Below are 21,738 nucleotides of genomic sequence, written 5' to 3'. Positions count from 1 at the left end.
TTTTGCGGCAAAATTTTTTTTTTTCGTGGAGTTTTCATCGGAAAACTCCGAAGATATCGTTACACGGCGGTGAGCGTGTGTGTATATGTATCGAACGAATCTTTTGAGTCACTCTCAAAATATTTTTAGTCAAAGTTCTTGATTTTAAATGTTTTTTTTTTTATTTTGAACACAAATCCTTTTTTGGTGAAAAAATATTTTATTTTCTTTTTTTCACTCTCTCTTTCTCTCTTTTTCGTCAACACGCGCGATACTAAAGCGACCACAGCCCTCACATTAAAGAGGAGAGACAGCTACCACTGCCCTCACATTAAAGAGGAGAGAGAGAGAGAGAGAGAGAGAGAGAGAGAGAGAGAATGGCTCTCTCAAATCCTTAATAACCCCGAATTTTAAACCTTCTTCCTTGTTCTTGGACCATTTCATTTCTCGGGGGCGATTTTGCTCGATTCTTTTCTTTAGTTAGTTTTGTTCCTATTTCACATGCATAATTTTCAACAGGCTTCTAGTAAACCGAATTTTTAATATAGAAAAAAATGTAAATAAAAATAATATAAAATAATAATATTATTGGACTTAGGCGAATAAAAGAGAATTCTGAAATAATTTGCGGTTAAATGGGAAGAAAAAAAATAAAAAATTAACAGTAACGAAAAATTCTTAAAATTTGAAAATTTGTCGAAACTATTTTTCTGAGGTTGGATTTAAAGTTTTATGTCATTTGGATGTTCGAACAGTAAAAACGGAGCACTATTGCAATCTGTTAAATATTTTAGACGGTATAGCTTTCGGTGGCCCAAAATGATTCAAAACTGAAAAAGTAAGATTACGTTATTCTGATTAACTTTATTTGAATTTGCTTATCAAATTTGAACATAAACGGATACTCAGAAGGCCCCCGATTAGGAAAAATTCTAGAATGCAACGGGTATATTAGTGACGTGGCGTAACAAACCAATCAAATTAATTCTTTTAAGAATATATGTCCCATCATGATTGTAAAAAAATATTTTTATTGTACTTTTGTTTAAAAAAAAGGAATATGATTGGCTTGTTATTGATGACGTGGTGCAAGTGTGACAGTGTAGAATTCCTCCCCGATTAGATATGTCATATCAGAATTGGATTAAAATCAGAAACTTGAATGGTTGGGGATCTTGTAGCATTTTCTCACCTCAGTGGAATTCCCCAAAAGCTGCGAGGGAGCTTTTGAAGCTCCATCCTGTACGCAAGAGAGAGGGGGAAAGGAAAAGAAAGGGAAAAAGAGAAGAAGAAGAAAAAATAAAGAGCAGATTTTTTTGGGTCGTTAAGATTTTTTCGGCGTTTGGACATCGTGGTTTGTATTATAATCTTATTATTTTCTTGTTGGGATTCTTTTGGTGGATTTTTCATTGTAGGTTGTAGAAGAGGAGATTTTGATGGATTTTGTGGAAATTGAATTTAGAAATCGAATTCTATGTGGTTTAGGGGTCGGATTTTGCTGAACTTTCGTCGAGGATTTTTCCGGACGTTTTTGGGTGGTGGTCCCTGCCGTACGGATAGGGAAGAGGCAACAGAGCACCTCGCTTCTCTGATTATCATTTTTCTCTTGGATTCTCACGCTAGGTGGGTTCCGAGTCGCTGAAAACGGCGAACTTCCTTCTACGTCTATTTGTAGGCATATGGATATATATATATATATATAATTTATATGTTGATAGAGGGAGATGATAGCATAAAATTGAGTAAGAATTGAACTTCCTAGTATGGCTCTATGTGAGTATTAATATTTTATCATGTTGTGTGAATCATAATTCTAATAGGCGTGACATACGAATATGCAAAGGACCATATATGTTGGTAGAGTTGATACTAGCATAACATCGAGTAGAATACGGATTTGAGTTGTTTGCATGTGGATATCATATGATGTTAGAGGGCTATCATACTGTGGAATAGAATTGAGTAAAAAGATAACTTTTGTATCCTATATATGTGGATAATAATCTATACTATATTGCATGAACTACAAATCTATTGGATTAGTGGGTTATTTTGTATATGCTCATGAGTCTGGGAGGGGCCATTTAACAGCATGTATCTAGTGATAAGTCATTTATTATCCATTTGCATTCTACATGCAATGATTTATGTGATAAAGGCCGTGGTTTAGCGCGGCGGTAGTAGATCAATTTTGGATATTAAGCGGTAGATTATTGTGCTGGTAGTAGCATATGTATGTGTTAGTATAACTAGTTTTTATTACAGAGATAACCTATCAACATGTAGATTATGCTGGATGATTCTATACTAGATTATGTGAATAATAGATTGCGTCGCCTATAGTGTTTGGTTCCTACTACTGTTTACATTGCATATATTACAATAGGCTATTCAGGCATTACGAGCATAGAATTACATGATATACACTGATTATTGCATTGTTTAGACCATGATGCATGTGATGGATGTCGTGGGTTAGCACCGCGGTAGTGGAGAAGTTTTAAACATTGAGAAGTATATGGTTGTGCTATTGTGATATATGCATTAGTTGACACTTTTTGATTGTGCCGAGGGCATCAGATTGGTTTCTTGTGATCCTTTTGATCATTGTGGAGATCATAGCCAGCAGAGCCATATTGAGTTTGACAGAGATACTTGCTATTAGACTCGGTAGGGGTTGCTCCCCTTCGAGTGCCGCTCCGGACGCTGGTGAGTTACAACAGAGATATGTGTGCCCTTGGGAAGACGACCCACCTGCGGGAGTGGTGTTCGGGCTAGGGGCAGAGTCTAAGTGTCGACGGTGCACCTGCGGGAGTGCGATTCCGGGCACTAGGCGGGCGCAAGGTTGACCGGACCTATGAGTTGGTCGTTGCGATTGGGTACTCTTACTACATTTATTTATGAGAATTAGCAATGATGCATATTTTAGTCACTTTGTCTCTTGTTCATCACATATGGAACCTACGAGTCTGTCAGTTCATGATTTGGGCACAGTGTGTTGATTGGGTTGCATGCGTATGAGTGAGTCAAACCTTGCAATTATTATTAGCATTCTAGTTGACGCTTACTTTGTGTGGTGTACTGCCTTTAGAGTTGATGCATATGATAGACATCTTTAATATCGCACTTTACTTCTATAGAGGTATGATAGCATAATGTTGATCCATGTTATGATAGCATAATATTGATTTAGGTTATTTCATATTATGCTCTATTATTCACCTTTTATTATAGTTTCCACTATTCTTGCCTTTAGTAGACCTAGTGGGAAGGCTGTGGTTATCGCCGACCGTACCCACTGGGAACTACTAGTTAGTAGTTCTCACGCCCTCTTGTGATTTTCTTTTCAAGGTCTTCTGAGCCGGTTGTCACTCGAGGTAAGGGGATCACGCAATAGATAGCAACTCCTACCCATGTTTATGAGCAATAGAGGAGCATCCAGCTAGATAGTTTTGGATTATGTACTGTACATCAAAATTGGCAAGGCCAGGGTATTTTATTTGTATATGACAATATGTATATCTTGGAATTGTGGTTTCATGTACAGTGATGTATAATAGTTCTACTATTGTTTGTAGTGCTCTGATACATGTTGGATACTGGTTGTAGATTTTAGAAATAGTTTTTGGGCTGATTATGTGTTTAGACTTGCTTTGCTACTATTCTGATTTGTTGACACTTCGTTCGGACATGGTAAACTCTGTTCGTTTGGCGGGTCTATTGACGTCCCAGTGGGCTTCTGTTGTGGAATCGGGGCGTGACAAGGCTCCCCTGGTTCTTTCTTTCCGAACAATTTACAAACTGAAATAGTTTTAAAAACCAATGAATTCAATTTGTTGATTGCATCTTTGCATAGGATCGGCGCAATGCCATCTTTTGTTCTTGTTTTCTTAATTTTTTAGGATTGGATTTGGTGTGAAACTGGCTTGATCGGTGGCGATTCTTGCAGTGTTGTCTCAGATCGAGCGATGTGGAGGCTCAAGATTGCGGAGGGCGGGAGCCCGTGGCTATGGACGACGAACAACCACGTGGGGAGGCAGGTTTGGGAGTATGATCCCGATCTCGGCACTCCCGAGGAGATCGCGGAGGTCGAGAAGGCCCGCGAGGCCTTCCGCAAGAATCACTTCAAGATGAAGCACAGCGCCGATCTACTCATGCGATTGCAGGTTCTTCTTCTTCTTCTTCTTCCATATACATATATAAAGAGATTTTGTATCTTGTTGTTAATTGCGGTGTTGTCGGAGTAGCTGGAGACAAAATTCTAAAATTCTACTTCTTCAGATAATTGCCATTTATAAATTCATCATTAACTTTCGAACTGAATTGAAAATGGACGTACAAGAATGATGTTTTTCAATATACATATAAAGAAACTTTTAGTTATTGCAATAGCACGGTCATTCATCATTAAGTTTCCAACTAAAATGAAAATGGATGTGCGAGAAGGATGATGTTGATTTTTTCTGTGATTCTCCTATGAAATTTCCTTTTTGGAACTCCACCCATTGACCCTTTTTCCAATAATACGGCACAGAATGCATTTTATTTGATTATTGTGATAATTGTGAGTACTAAGGTTTAGCCACGCCAATTCTTTGGCTCTCTTGCTGCTGAAGCATGTATGTGCATTAGTTCGGATCGCCACTTTCTGCCTAAGATTTCAGCTTCATTTTAAGTGTATGACAGGGCATGGGCCTAAGAATTGCATATTTGGAGCTAGATCATGCTGACCCAGCCGGATTATAACTACTCATTTTGTACTACAAGTGAAATACCTGAACTTCTCAGCTGGCCAGAAGAATTTCATAAGATGTTATGTAACTATAAGCTATTATCTATAGGATGTGTGTTGCATGATTTGCGGGTACATGTAAATATCTAATTACGCATGGGTGAGTGTGCAAAAATAAACTTTCAATGGGCAGTGCTACAGTTTTAATGTCTTCAGGGGTATGCAAGTAAATAATTTATAGAGTAATAAACCTTAAAGACCTTTTTTTTAAGGGAATTTAAGTGCATGCACTTTATATAGTAGTTACATGTAAGTAATCTGCTTCTTAAAGGGTATTTATGCAAAAGTTGCACACATGGGCCTTTTCATCTAAGCACATCTATTGGATGCAGGAAAAGGGAATTATGGTTATTTGAACCCATGCAAGTTATATAGGAATAAAGCATATTATACTATAGAAGATAGTTTATACTTTATTACATGATATAAAATGTAAATTATGGTCAACAATATGACATATATAATATGCAAGGTCAACTTCAATTTGCCTTGTTGTGGTTTAGCACATTTTCACTTTGCCACCCTGCAGTTCAAAAAGTTGCAATTAACTTCCTTGTGGCTTTTATTGTTGTTTCACCCTAAAGATCAACCGTAAAATAGGGTAGTAAAGTGATATTTTTTTTGCAAACCATAGGGTAGTAAATTACAAATTATGAAATGGTAAAACACCGCTCTTTGGTTTGCAAAAAACATCACTTCACTATCCTCTTTAACAGTAGGTATATAATATATANTATTCACATTCAGTTTAGCAGCACGGTACAGATATTTTTCGTCTGCCCTGTCTCTCACAGAAAATTCTAAATCTTCTGTTTTCGCTTCCATTTCAACACGGGTCACTCTAGACTTATAATTTATGTCTATAAGTCCAATAAAAATAGTATCTCACACTATTTTTATTTATTTACACTTTTACATTTAAAATCCGGTATATTACATTCCACCGCAATCTCACCGGAATTACTTAAATGTACACCGTAACTTCATTGTTTTTAGAAGTCCGGTACCTTACACCATGAGAAGAGACATGCAAGAGAATTGATCATTCTTGGAAAAGAAACATTTTTAAATAGCAAGCGGTCGCCTATGGTTAGGCCCTTCAAACTTGCCATTTGCAAAACCCCAACAAAATAAGGAAATAGTATATGATGAACTTATAGTAAGGCCAACCAAATTTGATATTCAATATTTTTGAAATAAATTTTTAAATAGTAAGTGGTTACCTATGATGAGACTATCCAAACTTGACATTAAAAAAATTCCCAATTATTTGTTTCCTTACCGATCAATGTTTTACAATTATTAGCTTTCTTATTATCATTGTCTTATGTATGCTATGAAAAGAAACATGCAAAAGGATTGATCATTCATGAAAAGAACCACCTCTCACCAATCAAATCATGTGTGATAAAATTTCAAATCGATAAAATTTAAATGTAGTAAGCGTTTCTCTATCATAAGGCCGTCCAACCTTGCTGTTTACTGCTTGCCTATCATCATTACCTAGAAGACCCGCGGGAAAAACCATCAACGGAAAAGTAGGGGGAGGGGGGGTGTAAAGTAATACAAAAATCACGGTACAGGCAGAAATCACACTTAGCAAAAAAGACATGTTAAGAAACAAAAGAAGGGAAAAAACAAAGTAATCACATAGCAAACAGTAAAAACCAATAGATATCAATAACCCGAGAATTGAATCTTTAAAACGAAAAGAAATCGGTAAAATTAAAAGTGCAGGGGGTGAATACTTTAGTACTTTAATTTTACTCTGCCAACCTTTTAACTGCAGGGAAATAAAAAGTACAGCAGGAGGGACCAGAGAAGATCCACCTTTTGTGATTAAGCAGTAAACAGGAGAACAATGCAGAGACCTACACAATAGTGCAATGGCAAGAAAAATCAGTAGGCTGCATATTAATTAATATTATATATATATATATATATCAAGATAATTTGAAGATAGAAATATACCTATCTTGGTATGAGGAGGACACTGGCATGCGGCAATTAATGAAGGGTGGTATTTATAATAAATCTGAGAGAACTTTTCGAATATCACAGAATGAAACAGGGAAGCCAAGAGGCAAGAGGGCTAAGCACAGGGACAAAATAGTCAAAAATATTGTTTAAATCTTTGGGAACTCTAACAGATTTCTAAAAAAATGGTTAAAAAATATGTAAAAATCATAGGAATAGTGTAAAAATCTCCTGTAAATCTCAAGAGATCACCCAAATCATGAAAAAACATAGGCTAGGTTTAGACAGAGGAGCAACCGGCCAATCGGCGGGCTCATCCGACACGCGTCCGAGCCGACCGGCGGAGCAATCGAGAGAGGTCTCGATTTAGAGAGAAGAAGAGAGAGAGAGTGAAGGAGATCTCACCAGATCTGAGCAGATCTGTAAAATCATGCCAAAATAGGGTAGGTTTAGACAGAGGAGCAACCGGCCAATCCACGGGCTCATCCGACACGCGTCCGAGGCGACCGGTGGAGCAATCGAGAGAGTTCTCACCAGATCTTTCAAGAACCAACCCAAATCATGAGAACATAGGCTAGGTTTAGCCCTAGTAGGAACCGACCAATGGGCGGCCGAGGCGACCGGCGGAGCAATCGAGAGAGGTCTCGAGGTAGACGAAGAAGAGAGAGAGAGTAAAGGAGATCCCACCAGATCTTTGAAGAACCAAACCAAATCATGAGAACATAGGCTAGGTTTAGCCCCAGGAGGAACCGACCAATGGGCAGCCGAGGCGACCGGCGGAGCAATCGAGAGAGGTCTCGAGGTAGACGAAGAAGAGAGAGAGAGTTAAGGAGATCTCACCAGATCTGTAATCAGCCAGTCGAAATCATGAAAAATAGGCTAGGTTTAACCCCAGGAGGAACCGTCCAATCGACAGGTCGACGGGCTCATCCCACATGCGGCCGAGACGCCCGGCAAATCTCGGAGTAGGGAAGGGAGAGCGATTGGTCACAAACCCGCCTAATAGATGGCCTCATCGCACCTGTCGTCGAATCGAGCTGCGGGCCATTCGTGGGAGTCGTTGAGAGAGGCCTGAGAAGAAGCATAGGGGAGAGAAAGAGAAGAGAGAGAGGAGAAGAGAGAGATAGAGAAGCCTCGGAAGAGGCGCGAGGGGAAAAAGAGAGAGAGAGAAGAGAGAGAGAGAAGGCTCGGAAGAGGCGTGAGGGGAAAGAGAGAGAGAGAGAGAAGGCTAAGAGTTTTTTTTCGTAAATTAAATTATTAAGACGTGTGGCAATTTCTTATTGGTCCATGTCTTAGTTGGGCCAATGGGTCAATGGTGCAATAGGACTGTTCAATTTTCTTACAGACACGTGGCAAGAACCTATTGGCCCATACTTTATGTTGCTTTCCTTATTTTATTCGCAAAAAAAGGAAACGGCGCCACGTACCCTTTTTAAACTGTCAATTAGTATGTTTGGTATGGATGTGGAGGTGAGCGGTACGCTGGGATCGAGGGCGACATAGCACACATTTGATAAATGCATGAGACCCAAAATAGTCATTTTAAATTTTAAAATTTTTTTAAAATCTTCACATAGTTTGTGAATTTATATCATCCATTTATCTTACAATTTATTTTTTTCATTTCTATTAGTAATATGATTTAAAAATTATATTACTAATCTTTCTCTCTCTCTCTCTCTCTATATATATATATATAGAGAGAGAGAGAGAGAGACGGAGGAGAGAGAGTGAATTTTATTAGTCATTCTCAAAATATTTTTCTTCAAAATTCATAATTGGTAAATATTTGTTTATTTTAAAATTTAGGTCAAAACGAAAAATTGAAACTTTTCTGAAATTATGGTAATAAATAAACAAACTAATCCAAAAGGAGGCCTATCAATTAGGTTGGGCCGTAAGAAAGCTTATGTATTGGTACTTACGCCTGGTAAAAGCTAATTTACTGGTCCAGTAGTCACCTGATTTCCCCCCACTTTTGATTTCCCACATTGGGCCGGGCTATATTATGATGGGTAACTCAAAAGCAGCGGCTTTGGGAGTCTCGTCACCATCAGAAAGCTCACCTCCGCTGCAGTATCGTCTGTTTGCGGCAAATATTTTTTTTTCGTGGAGTTTTCTGAAAACTCAGAAAACTCCGAAGATATCGTTACACGGCGGTGAGCGTGTGTGTATATGTATTGAACGAATCTTTTGAGTCACTCTCAAAATATTTTTAATCAAAGTTCATGATTTTAAATGTTCTTTTTTTTATTTTGAACACAAATCCATTTTTGGTGAAAAAATATTTTATTTTCTCTTTTTCACTCTCTTTTCCTCTCTTCTTCGTCAACACGCGCGGTACTAAAGCTACCACTGCCCTCACATCAAAGAGGAGAGAAAGCTACCACTGCCCTGCCCTCACATTAAAGAGGAGAGAGAGAGAGAGAGAGAGGGGCATCGGGTCTGGCTCTCTCAAATCCTTAACAACCCCGAATTTTAAACCTTCGGGCTTTTTTTGCAAATAGCCCCTTGATAAATTTTATTTGCAAAAATAGCTCCGTCCAAAAATTATTTTGCAAAAATGGCCCTGGCCCTGCCACGCCAGCGCCACGTCAGCGCCACGCGGGCAGGGCCGCGCCAGGTGGTTAAGTTGAACACGGTGAACCATTCACCGTGTTCAAACACGGTGAATAGTTTACCGTGTTCATTGTATTACTCGCCCCGCGTGAGGGAGTAAATAATACATTAGACACGGTGAACTGTTCACCGCATTTAGACACGGTGAACTAATCACTGTGTCCTTTACATCCATAAGGACCTTGCCTAAATACGGCTTAGGTGTGGCTAGTTGTATCGGACACGGTGAATGGTTCACCATGTCCAATTCAGTTAGTTCAAGGTTTAGGGTTTAGCTATTACCATACGTAGCCATTTTCGGGGTATAGGGTTGTATTGGACACGGTGAATGGTTCACCGTGTCCAATGCATGGGCCGGGTGCGGCTGCGAGAAAATCTAACACGGCCTGGCCCAGGAACCGAATCAATGCACGGGCCGGGTGCGTTGCCACCTCCGGCACCGTCTTGGCATGTGGGAGAGTTTCTGTGGCGCGCATTACTGGGTCTCACACTTCGTGTGCCTGAAGGAAAATATGTTTATGTTTATATGTGTTGCTGCCTATAACGTATAACCTAATAAAAGACCACAACACGCGAGTCTTCGGCGCTCTTCCGCTGCCGCTGTTGTTTCACTGTCCCGCCGAAACCCTCCTCCCTCTCGTCTCTCCTACGAGTTCCCAAATATATATGGGCTTCATACTCGTAGCTTCCACACAAGTCCACCGAGCTCGCACCAAAATCCATAGCCACTATATCATCGTCCATGGTGAGGGTATGGTCATGGAACTCTCCTGCTATTAGAAACGGCGGCAGAGCCCACCCTTCTCGTGACCCTTCTTCTCCTCCTCATCCTCGGCTCGACAACGAAGTCGACGCCTTTCTCCTCCCCAACTTTGACCCCGTCGAGGAGTGGCTTCTCGATTTCGACTCTGCCGCGATGCTCGGCGATGACAATGGTGCTAAAAGGAGCGATTTAGAGACTAAGGAAGATGCACCGAAGGGCTTGCTCATACATGAGGAGATGAACAAGGTTAGCTTGGTCAAAGACTCCGACTGCGGCACTGTTCATTCGTGCCCAGACGCGGTGGAAAGTAAGGATAGCGTCATCAATGTGACTGGTAGCAGTGTTAATGATGCTGTAGTGGGTTCTAGCGGTGGTAGCCTTGCAGGCGAAGAAGAAACAACTGGATTGGATCAGGGTGCGAAAGAACCTAAAGAAGATGTGGTTTCTGAGGTTCATGTGGTTAGTGATCAGGTTGGCGAGGAGCAAGAGAGCAGAGAAACAGAGTCTGAAGAAGAAGATGATGATGATGATGATGATGATGACGACGGCATCGACGACGATGATTTATCTAGTCAGCACTCTTCTTCCTCTACAAGTAGCCAAGAGGAAGAAGATGAAGAAGACGTCGGCAATGATAGAGAATAAGCTAGAATGGTGGATGAGGCAGTAGATGTCGAAGACGGTGAAATAATTGGCAGTGATGGGGATGAGGATGTTATGAAAGGTCCTGTCAGGTCCAAGCATGAAATCGAGGTATGATGCCGTTCATTTCCTGATTTTGCTAGTCTGAACTTTTCTTTTCTAAGTGAATTGGTCTTTCCCTTTATTTTGCATATATGGTTTCGAAGTTTAGCGTGAATATTTTGTTTAATGATAGATAAAACATATTCCGCAGGTTCTCCCACCAGTTCCTAAAATTGAAGTGCACTTGGAACCACATCATTAGACATTACCTGTTGGAGTAATTTCCTTGGTGAGTTATTGTTGAACCAACATGCCTAATCTTTTCTCTCTGTTTATTTTTATCGATCTTTTCCATTGAGCAACAACAAAGAGCACACTTCTTCATGCATTTTAGGTGCCAGAAAGTTGATTAACATGAGGAGGAATAGATTCATTCTTACACTGTGAAAATAGTAATAGCATGTACCAACATAGGTCTATAATTTTAATTTTTTGACATATAGGAAGCATAAGTTTTGCTGTCTGGGTTACTTGCATACAGGCTTGTGTCATTATTCTTCATCAAGCAGAACACGTTGAAGCTGTACTTTGGGAAGCAACTTTTAGCCTTTGTTGAGAAGGCATAACTATACATGTGATTACACTTAACTATTGAGTGAAAGCATGTATTTAGATAGATATATCTAGGTTACACTTAAGCACCGGTTGAGATCATATATTAGATAGGTATATCTAGATTACTCTAAAAGTTGATTTTTGTTCAGATGGTAAGCATAATGTTTAGCCTTTCTATTTTTGGGTAAGTCCCGAGACATACCAAAACTAGACTTAACGACAATAGGTCTACTTTTGGTAAGTCTCAGGTTCTTACCTGAAGTAGAAAGTTTTCACTTTTTGACGTGAAGTTGGAGGCCTCACGTTAAATGGGCCTTCCATGGGGCTGAGTCAAAAAAATATCTACGGGCGGAGTCCTGATACGAATTGGGCCTGACCATTAAGTCACATGTAGCATGGGCCCCGGTAGGCTGGTACTGTTGGTCCAGGCGTGACTAGTCCATGACTTTGGCTCGGCTTGGACTGAGTGGGGTTCCATATGTTTCCCAAATTCTGAGTCATTAGAACCTGCTACAATTGGGCTTTCATTTTGACAACAAACATGATCCATAAATTTCAATTATCTCAAAATCAAATTTTACCATCTAATCAAATTGTCTCGGACTGACTATAAAGCCCTGAGGGGCCGTAGTTTCCTCATCAAATTGTCTGGCAACAGGCCCGAGGGGCTGTTCTGCGTTAGGTAACACCAAATTTCAGCTCAAAAGGCCCTCTTTCTTCCGACCTAGTATAGCCAGGTAGAAAGCAGAAGAGATGAGGATACGGCCTATATGAGAGATGGTCTGGCCAGTACGTTAACCAAGCCCCTATGGCCTAATAAAGAAAGTCGGGCCAGATCTAAAAGTGCGGCTACAAGAAAATCTAACACGGCCTGGCCCAGGAACCGAATCAATGCACGGGCCGGGTGCGTTGCCACCGCAGGCACCGTCTTGGCATGTGGGCCCGAACACTGAACAGTGGATTCCAAATGGGCCTCGTAGGAGCTGTCCAGGAGTGAATGGTTCTAGAGTTTCTGTGGCGCGCATTACTGGGCCTCACACTTCGTGTGCCTAAAGAAAAATATGTTTATGTTTATATGTGTTGCTGCCTATATGTGTTTCTGTGGCGCGCATTACTGGGCCTCACACTTCGTGTGCCTATAACGTATAACTAATCCTAACGTTCCGGAGAACACTCGTTTGTTTTTCCGAAAAATTGCATGGACCCCCCTCATTTACTTTTTTGTTGATTGAGAGTTTTTCCGGAGAGATACCACATATAGTTATATATTTTATTTTAAATTTAATAATTTTTTGATTACTAATTTAGCAACTTCAGCTTTTTTCTTAAAAGTAAATAAAACGACCCGCCCAAGCCCAATTGTTGCTCTCTCTTTTCGGAATCCAATATGTTAGAGAGAGAGAGAGAGAGAGAGAGAGAGAGAGAGAGCACAAGTAAAATTTTTTTTTTATGGCTTTTTGGGGAAAAAAAGAAAAAAGAAGTGCAGCTGTTGACAAATACGTGATTCTTGAAATTCCAAATAAAATCTACATTGTATAGCAGTGCTAAAAACGTTTTTTATATAAGTTTTAAAAAACAAACATAGTAATTGAATTAACAAGTAAAGAGTACAAAATTTGGTTAAATTAAAAAGTCTGTTAAACTATATCGACTACAGTACTAAAAGACAACAATTATTTCTTCCCAATTTATTTATATCGAGCTTTTTTCTTTTATGTGAATTAAAAACAAAATGATGTTTCTGATGACCGACTACTTTAATATTTTTCATTCCAATAAATTTATAAAGGTCTAATTCTTTTAGTAATAATACCAACTAGAGGCCAATTTGAAATTGTCGTCTTGGTTTTTGTTTTTATTTTTGGCACCTCATTAACTTTTAATTTTTATAAAAAATAAATTATTCTAGTCAAATAAAGTGGGTTTTTAATTGAATTAATTGATTATGTTGAGAACAACAAATGACTAGTAAGTAAAAAAGCATTTACATTTTGCAAAATTTTACTTTTTAAGTAACTATCATACCTCAAATAAACAGGTGGATCTAAAAAAGCACCGAGGGTTGGGCCTCACTTGGCCCCCACCCATAAAACCTTACAATATTTGAAACCAGCTGAGATTAGGCCTGTTCCTTGATCGGGTCTCCAATTTCGCACTAAGCATTGTGAAACCGAGGGCCTGTAGTCTTTCGGGCTTAAGGCCAATCCCGAGGGATACGCATTGAGAATGATCAAAGCCTGTGTAGAAAGTAGAAACCAGACCCCATGAACACCCTGTGCCAACCATCATATCAACATTGGTCCTAATGCAAAAAATGGCGGCTCATGGGCAGCATTTTTACGCGGTGCACGAGACCACTTCGGCCTCGTGAACCGTGTGAGAAGGAGGTTCACCCGTGGATAGTTAAGAATATATATATATATATATATATATATATAGTGTAAACTTACTATACTATCGAAAGTATAGATGATTTGATATTTTTGACTTTTTGAGTCTTTGATCAATTTTACCTCGCTCTCGCCCGGTCCATGTGAGCACCACTTTTTGCTCTGTCTTTTCCACCATTCTTGTACAGAAAACGAAAAAAATAAAATTTTTCTAAATATGTAAAATCATTTTTCATGAAAATTTTTTTATGTCCAAACAAATGAGTTGTAAATTATTTTCATCGATATTTTTTTCTACCCACTTTTACATCAAACCTGAAGGTTCGCTTAACACATTGTTTTCTCTTTTTGCCATTTTATATTAAATTTCTGGACTTTCACTTTTTGATAAAGTCTAAAATAGCAAATCTTATGAATAGTCCAAAATTGAAAGTTTCACGGCCGGAAATATATTATGGTCAATTTTTTTTCCTTTTTTTTAATAAAAATGCATGGAAATTTCATTTTCTTCTTTTTTTTTTTTACCTCTATTCCCGCATAATAATAAAAGAGAGATAATCGCTTAATCGAAAATCTTAAGGTAGCAATATAAAAATGGAAAGATTTATCACAATTTTTAAAATTTTGGTTGTAAATTAAAAAGTTTAAATTTCAAATATCTATTAAAAAATTGCACACTCTAGTCACATATTTAATAGAATATGCCAAAAAACTAATTTTATTTTCGAGACTAGATATTTCACTTTTAGAAGATGCATAAGTTATGTACGGAAAACGAAAAGAGAGCAAAATACGCCCTGCAAGTGAAACTTTTCATTTTGGGGCTGCGAACGAGAGTTACTATTTCTGACTTGACCTAAAATGGAAAGCCCCTATGATAATGAGGGCAATCGAAGCTGGGCCTGAAATGGCCCATTAAGGGTAAGTCTGAACCCATTTATTACTAGGCTCAACGTGCGGACCGCCCATTTAGTTAGATCCGGCATAACGGCGTGGGAGCATTTATCTTTCCGCTAAGAGGAGGTGTGATGGCCCATCACACGACAATCCATTTTAGCCCATGTCGCCTTTTTTTTTTTATAGGTAATATGCATGAAGCCCCCCCCCTCAAGTATTGGCCGTTTCTAAAATAGACCTTTAATTTTTTTTCTTTTTATTGAGACCCCTCGACTTCTTTTTTTATTTTTAACATTATATTTGGATATATTTAAATTTATTTGACCAAAATCACTTGACCTCACTGAAAAAGAAAAGTTAAAAGGATCTTTGTCAAAAAACAAAACAAAAAAATAAATCAAAGTTGAGGGAGTGAAGTACATTATAACATACAGAGTATACTATACAATACATTATAATATACTTGTTCAATATAATATGTAAGTATACGGGTAAATGGGCCTAGGAACTGTTGGGGAAAAACCGCAACGAATACTCCGATTGTGATAAAATCTAACTAATTTTGTGATTAAATAAATAAAATCTACTTACCGATAATCGCTAAATTCCAAAAAGAAATTGTGGAAGAAGAATATCAACAAATTGATCCGGAAGCGTGCGAGGCACTGTCCTAAGGTGTATTTCCGTCCTTCGTGCGGGATTAACCGGAAACACCGCCCCAAGATACGATTGGTACTCCTCCTACGGACACGAACGCGGAAGAGGTAGACGAAGCTTCTTTCAACACCCGGCGACGAAAGAAATTAATTAAATGAGAGAAAGTGAAAATCATAAAACAAATTTCTCAAAATCTGTCACGCCTGTAAACATCAATAGTAAATCCAAATACATATATAGAGAGAGGACCCAAGTAGGAACGTTGGACTCCAACGTTAACTTCCTTTTAATTAGCCACCTCTCTTTATTAATTAGCTACGTGCACACCTTCCGCACTTGCACGTAGCGCGGGGTGCGTAACGATCTTCGCCTCTCGCACGCTTCCGGATAAGATCATATCTTTATTGGAATATTTGCGTCATCTGTAAGTTGATTTATTTATCTTTATTACAAATTAGTTGGATTTTAATTACAATCGGATTTTCGTCGCGGTATTTGTTTTAACAAGAACGACACACGCATGGAGTGAGATGGGCTTCGATTACTATATGTTTCGGCTTAATGGACCGAATTTTCATAATGGACAGGAAAGGCCCTGCTCGGGTTGGCCGACGCATGAAGCGCGATGGGCTTCGATTAGTATTATATTTGGTCTTAATAGGCCGAATTTTCCTAATAGGCCGGGGTAAGGCCCCGCGCGGGTTGGGCTATTTTCCGTTTTCGGTAAAATGGCAGGACTTTCCTTTTTAGGTAAAGTCGGATATAGTAAGTCTCGTTAATGGCCCGAAAATGGAATTTATAAGTACACAAAATATTTTTCACTTACTGGGTAATAAAGTCGGATATAGTGTCACGCCCCAGACCGCACCACCCGAAAACGGTACCAATTTGGTCCGGTTCGAGGGCGGTGGCGCGACCGCCGAACGGACGGAGTTTCCCCTGTCCGCCCAAGGCTAAGCAACAGATTGTGTACCACAAGTTCCCAGGAAAAACAACTTCCATTCATACACAATCAACAACGAAACGAAAGCACAAACAGTGCTACAACTAACTAAAGCAAGCGATACAAGTAAAATCATACAAGTATACAAAAGAGAAAAACTTAGCTAATTGAGTCATCATTGAAGCATTAAACCTCTTTCAATATCATTTAAAGTTCAACCATTTAATACAACTTGCATTCTTTTCCAACATGTAAATACATCATATGCTCTCCAAAATCTCACCCTATACATCATCTACTCTCAAGCATAACCAAAAGTACAGGGTATAGAGCTAATGCAAGTAGGTAAAGTAAGCTATCTACCAAAAGCTAGGGCGCTATGCCCTTACCGCGATCCATCGATGAAGGCCCGCTGACCTGTGCACTTGTACCCCCAAAGCCACACGGGGGTGAGAACTACGAATAGTTCCCAATGGGTTCGGCCGCCGACTCCGCCGATCTACCCACTAGGTCTCAAGTAGGCATAGAGAGATATATATGCAATATATAAAACTGAGCTAAACTGAAAGCGGGTATGTAAAACAGGTATATCAAGCTATGCCTCAATCCGACATCATGGATGCATGAACAATAAGTAAAGCTGGTAGGTAAGCAACTATGAACATCTACAACAGCTAGCATAGTAAACTATAAAACATGCTACTAGGAAAGCAAATAAGCTGATATGAACAATGAATAGCTACTATGAATATCAATCGTGGGTGAAACTCAATGGGTAACCCAATCNGTGTTGGAAGGGTTAAAAGTAAGCTCTAAAAGAGTTAGAAGGGTTTTGGCATCGATCGGAACGAAATAGAATCGAAACGGAGCCAAAATCAGCATTCTGGTACACCTTGTACCGGTACAGCAGTGATGGCTGTACCGGTACAACCATCAAGATGGGCTGCGGCAGCATTCCAGGCGTTGTACCGATACAAGGGGCCTCTTGTACCGGTACAAACCCTGCGCAACCGAGGAGAGGTGCTCTCGGGTTGGCTCTATACGCGGCCTTGTACCGGTATAAGAGCCCGTGTACCGGTACAAGGGGGCCCCGACAGCACAATAAGATCTGCTGTGAATATGGATTGTTGGAGGGTTTATTTGCAATTGTTGCAATATAACAAATGCCCCAAACATCTCTCTCTCTCCCAGCTGCTCTCTCTCCCTCTCTCAACCGTGCACAGCAAAGAGAGAAAGAAAAGAAGAGAAGGAGAAGGAAAAAAGAAGAAGAGAAGGAAAAAAGGAAGAAAAAGGAGAAGAAAAAGGAGAAGGAGAAAGAGAAGGAGACCAAGAAGGAGATCTTCTTCCCCCTCTTCATCTTCTTCCTCACCTTGGAGCAAGCCTAGAGAGGTAAGCCTCAAACCCTACCATGGTGGATTTCTAGGGTTAAGGTTTTATGGTTTGGAATTGGTTCAAATGGAACCTATTGGAGCTCAAGAGATGGTTCTAGCTCACATTGAACCTTTGAACCATGGATTGCACCATTGATGCAAACCTAGGGTTAGGGTTTGGGTTTTAAACCCTAGATCTTTGGTTTTGATCTCCCTACAAGCTTTAGAGCTTCATAGTAGCCGAAGAACACATGAAATCCATGGTTCCTTCGTAGTGCTCTAATGGTGAAAATCTAGGGTTTGTTCTAAACACCCTAAGAACGGTTCGAATGGTTCTAAATGAGCTCTAAGAACTTGGACAAGCTCTCTTTTGCTTGTTTTATAGATCAAATCCGGAGTATTGAGCATAAGCCATGTTAGGGCATCCCAAAGAGGGGTTTTGCTTATATGGGGTTTTGATCTATTTTGACCATGTGGAAACCTAATTGGGGACCTAACGAACGCGTTGAAACGCTCGGTTCGGCAATCTGACGAGCGTACGCGAAGTTATTGATGAAACGGTCAGTTTTGGTACAGATAGCCGCAGCACGCAGGATAAAGGTCTAAAAATCATGAGATCGGAACCGGAGCACCTTGGAGTCAAGGAATAAATTTTGGAAAAGACGGATCGCGGTTCGGAGGTCGTTTGGAAGTCGCGCAAGAGTTCGGGCCAAACCGGGCAACGGTTGCCGCGGGAGGCCGATTGCAAGTGACTACAAGCAATCGGAACGCGTATTGAGGTGGGTTGGTTTACCGAAGCGACTAGGTCGCCCGTATGTCTAAGTTCGTTGCTTATCATTGATGCATGTTACTAAATAACATAAATGTTGCTAAGTAGAAAGCATGATGCATGATAAACATGACATATGAGTTAAATGCTAGAGAAGAATGCATGAGATAAAATGCTAAGTAGAGAGCATGTAAAAAGTAAAGTGTATGCATGATGATCATGACATAAAGATGCTAAGTAAATGCATGAACGTATGAGTAATATGTTGGTAAGTAACATAAATGTGCATGAAAAACTAGGTGGATAACCCTAGAATGATTACGGCAAATGATGCCAAGCTAAGAATGCTAAGTATAAGTAATAAGCATAATATGGAAATACTAATGCAAGTACATGGTAAGAATGCTAAGAAAAGGACAAGTATAGGTGGACATGAATCAACCTATAGATCGAGCGGCATAAATCCTAGTGTCAAGAACATAGGTTAAATAAGAATGATGCTAAACCTAATGTAAAGAACATAGGTTGTGATATAAAGGTGCTTAACCTAGAGTCAAGTGAACCTAGGTTGGAAAGAATAATAATCCTAGTATAATAAACCTAGGTTAAGAATGTGAAAGCAATAAACCTAATGGGCTAATTTAGGTTGAGAAAAGGCTTAGACCTAGAGAAGAGAGGTCAGTTCATAGGGTTACAGACAACCTTGTTAATGTGATATAGACGGAATACCAAGCTTGCTGATACACCTAAAGTGTTTGGGTGTGTGCGCGATTCCGCCCAGCGGGCTAAGAACCATTGTCGTGGGTGTGTGCGAGTTTGCGCCTCGACCTGGTTAGCCATTTGTGGATCTCTACTGCCTGTTGACTACCTCTGTCGTGGCGTGGTGCGACGATTTCGCCGCGGGTGGCTAAGTCATGCACACTAGGCCGTTGTTGGATGAGGTTGGCGATTCCGTTACACCGCCGAATGGCTAGGACAGGAGTACGGTGAGCGCTGTTGCCAGCTGAGGAGAATTGTTAAGAGTTTCCTTGCACCTCGGTGCTAGATGTTGCGCGGAGCTATCCGGATTTGATTGACGCAAGACGGAGTCGGGTGCCTTTGTTACTAAAGGTAAAGTGACTTAGATTAGAATTGCCAAAGCTAAGATATACATGGTTCAAGAATGTTAAGAGTAAGACAGCTAAAAAATAATAGAATAGCTAAATGAGTAAAGAATAGCGTAAAGAAAAGTGCAAGAAAGGATAGCTAGAGCTAAAAGTAAGGCATTAAATGACAAATGAGTAAAGAATGACTAAAACATAAGTAGCGTTAAAGTAACCTACTTGCTGTACAGGTTATTGCATGTTGCATTTCGTGAGCAGAGACATGTATTTAATTGAATATATATCTGTTTGTATATTGTGATATCTAACATGTTGCGGTCCTCGTTAGAAGCCTGTGTGCTGAGTTGTTCTCTTGGTGGCTAAACCCACTGAGGGCTATGGACAATATCCTCACCCCTTGTGTTTTGGGATAACATGTACACACGTGTGCGCGTCGGCGCGCAAACAGGCAAGGACGTAGTTCAGCAGATAGCGTCCTAAACAGAGACTCGAGATAGCAGTAACCGAGTTTTTCTAGCTTGAAGTTGCAAGCAAACGTTTATCAGAATGTAATCAAATTGTAATAAGTAAATCGATGTGCTGATTTGATTGTATTTGGAGGTTGATTGTAACAAGAAAAATTATGTTGTAAATGCATCAGGTCTTGAATGCTGTTAAAACTTAGTAATTTATGTTTCGATACTCCTTATGCAATGCTATGTTAATATATGTTCCTGGTTTTGAACGCCTTGTAATGTTCTATTGTATTGATTGCGACGCTAGGACGTACAGGGAAACATCTGTCCGTTCGGCGGTTATCGCGGCGCCCCGGTGGGAACCCGGCCTAAACAGAAGCTTTCTTTTTGCTTTTATTGAGATCAAGCCATAGAAATGGTGAAAGTTGAGGTGAGCTCATTCACCTCTCATGTGAAACCCCTAACGTAGGGTTTGATTTGTCTAAAAATGGTTCTAATGACCTTTTTAGATGTATAATGAAGCTCTTGGCTTCCAATGAATCAACGCTAGTTTGTATATGTATTGGAGCTAGGGCAAACTTGGGGCTTTTGTCATTGAGATTTCTAAGTGCAATGACTACCCTAGAACCTACTTGGGGGTATATGCCGACGCGTTTCGTGCCCGGGTTTTGTTTTTTTTTTGCTCGGAATAACCTTGACGAAATGTAGATAAAAGTTATGGCGCAATAAAGCCTATTTGTTGTTATGCCTGCAGGTAGTTGATACGGGCGAGTGTACAAAAATCTCAAGAAAATCGTCGGAGCAGACCTAAAGTAGACCTACAAGGTGGTCGCTGCTTCTCAAACTCATTGAAATTCTCTTCTATGCCTAATGGTCATATCATTTGAGCATCGTGTATTATATTATTGTTGCATGCATTTTAGCGTAATATGTAGATGATAAATTAAATGATCCGCTGATTGTAGTTACAACTTGCATAATATGATGAAATAGATATATTGACGTCAAAAGCCCTATGTGTATGCATAGAGAAAAGTGAACACACCAAGTGAGCAAAAGAAGAGAGTGACATCACATGCATAGTCTGTGTCACGCCCGATTACACTTTCCCCGAGCCGCGGCGACAATCGCCTATACAAGGAATTTCCCCTGTATACAAGCGATAGCTGTACCTGTTAAAACCAAACACTACTTACACAACAGAGTAGGGAGCTGCTAGAGAAACAGAAGCTAACAGAACTGAGTTTCATATTACATAGTCCGAAAATCCAAAATACAACAGCTACTCGCTAACTGGCGAGATTAGGTCACTATGTACATAAAACTCGCAACACAAAATACTACCTTGGGCAGTAAGGGGCAACCTCTCTCAGCACTCGGTATGGTCTAACTCACGACGCCTTGCCTCGATCTTCTGATCCGGCGGAAGCGGACAGCCATGGCGAGCCGAACCTGTGGCTCTACTAAAGGGGTAACAATGGGCCGTGAGACCTACTGTAAAAGACAAATATTCCTCAGTGGTACGCCGCCCATATAGCAACAATCGCTCCACGCAACATAAGCTACAGAAGGGAGCTAAAGAATAGCTAATGAAAAAGCAGAAATAACTCAATCGTACTAACACTATATCTATCATCTCTACACTACCATATATAATGAATGTCAAATCGAACGCCAATCAATCGACTCGTAGCATACGCCGTGCCCAGATGACTGTGAATAACC

General features: G+C 39.9%; 1 long non-coding RNA gene across 2 annotated transcripts; it reads left to right on the top strand.

Annotated features, from left to right (window-relative positions):
• Positions 1–1,104: 1,104 nt before the first annotated feature.
• LOC109704048 lies at positions 1,105–4,166 on the top strand. Of its 2 annotated transcripts, XR_002214137.1 has the most exons (4): positions 1,105–1,333; positions 1,465–1,602; positions 2,560–2,858; positions 3,929–4,166. It is a non-coding gene; the product is annotated as an uncharacterized LOC109704048 (long non-coding RNA). The 2 variants fall into 2 exon arrangements; XR_002214138.1 differs by lacking the exon at positions 2,560–2,858 and having other exon boundaries at positions 1,123–1,333.
• The last annotated feature ends 17,572 nt before the right edge of the window (positions 4,167–21,738 follow it).

The sequence above is a fragment of the Ananas comosus genome, unplaced genomic scaffold (genome assembly GCF_001540865.1).
Source record: "Ananas comosus cultivar F153 unplaced genomic scaffold, ASM154086v1, whole genome shotgun sequence".
NCBI lineage: Eukaryota > Viridiplantae > Streptophyta > Magnoliopsida > Poales > Bromeliaceae > Ananas > Ananas comosus.
This window is presented reverse-complemented; position numbering and strand designations above follow the sequence as displayed.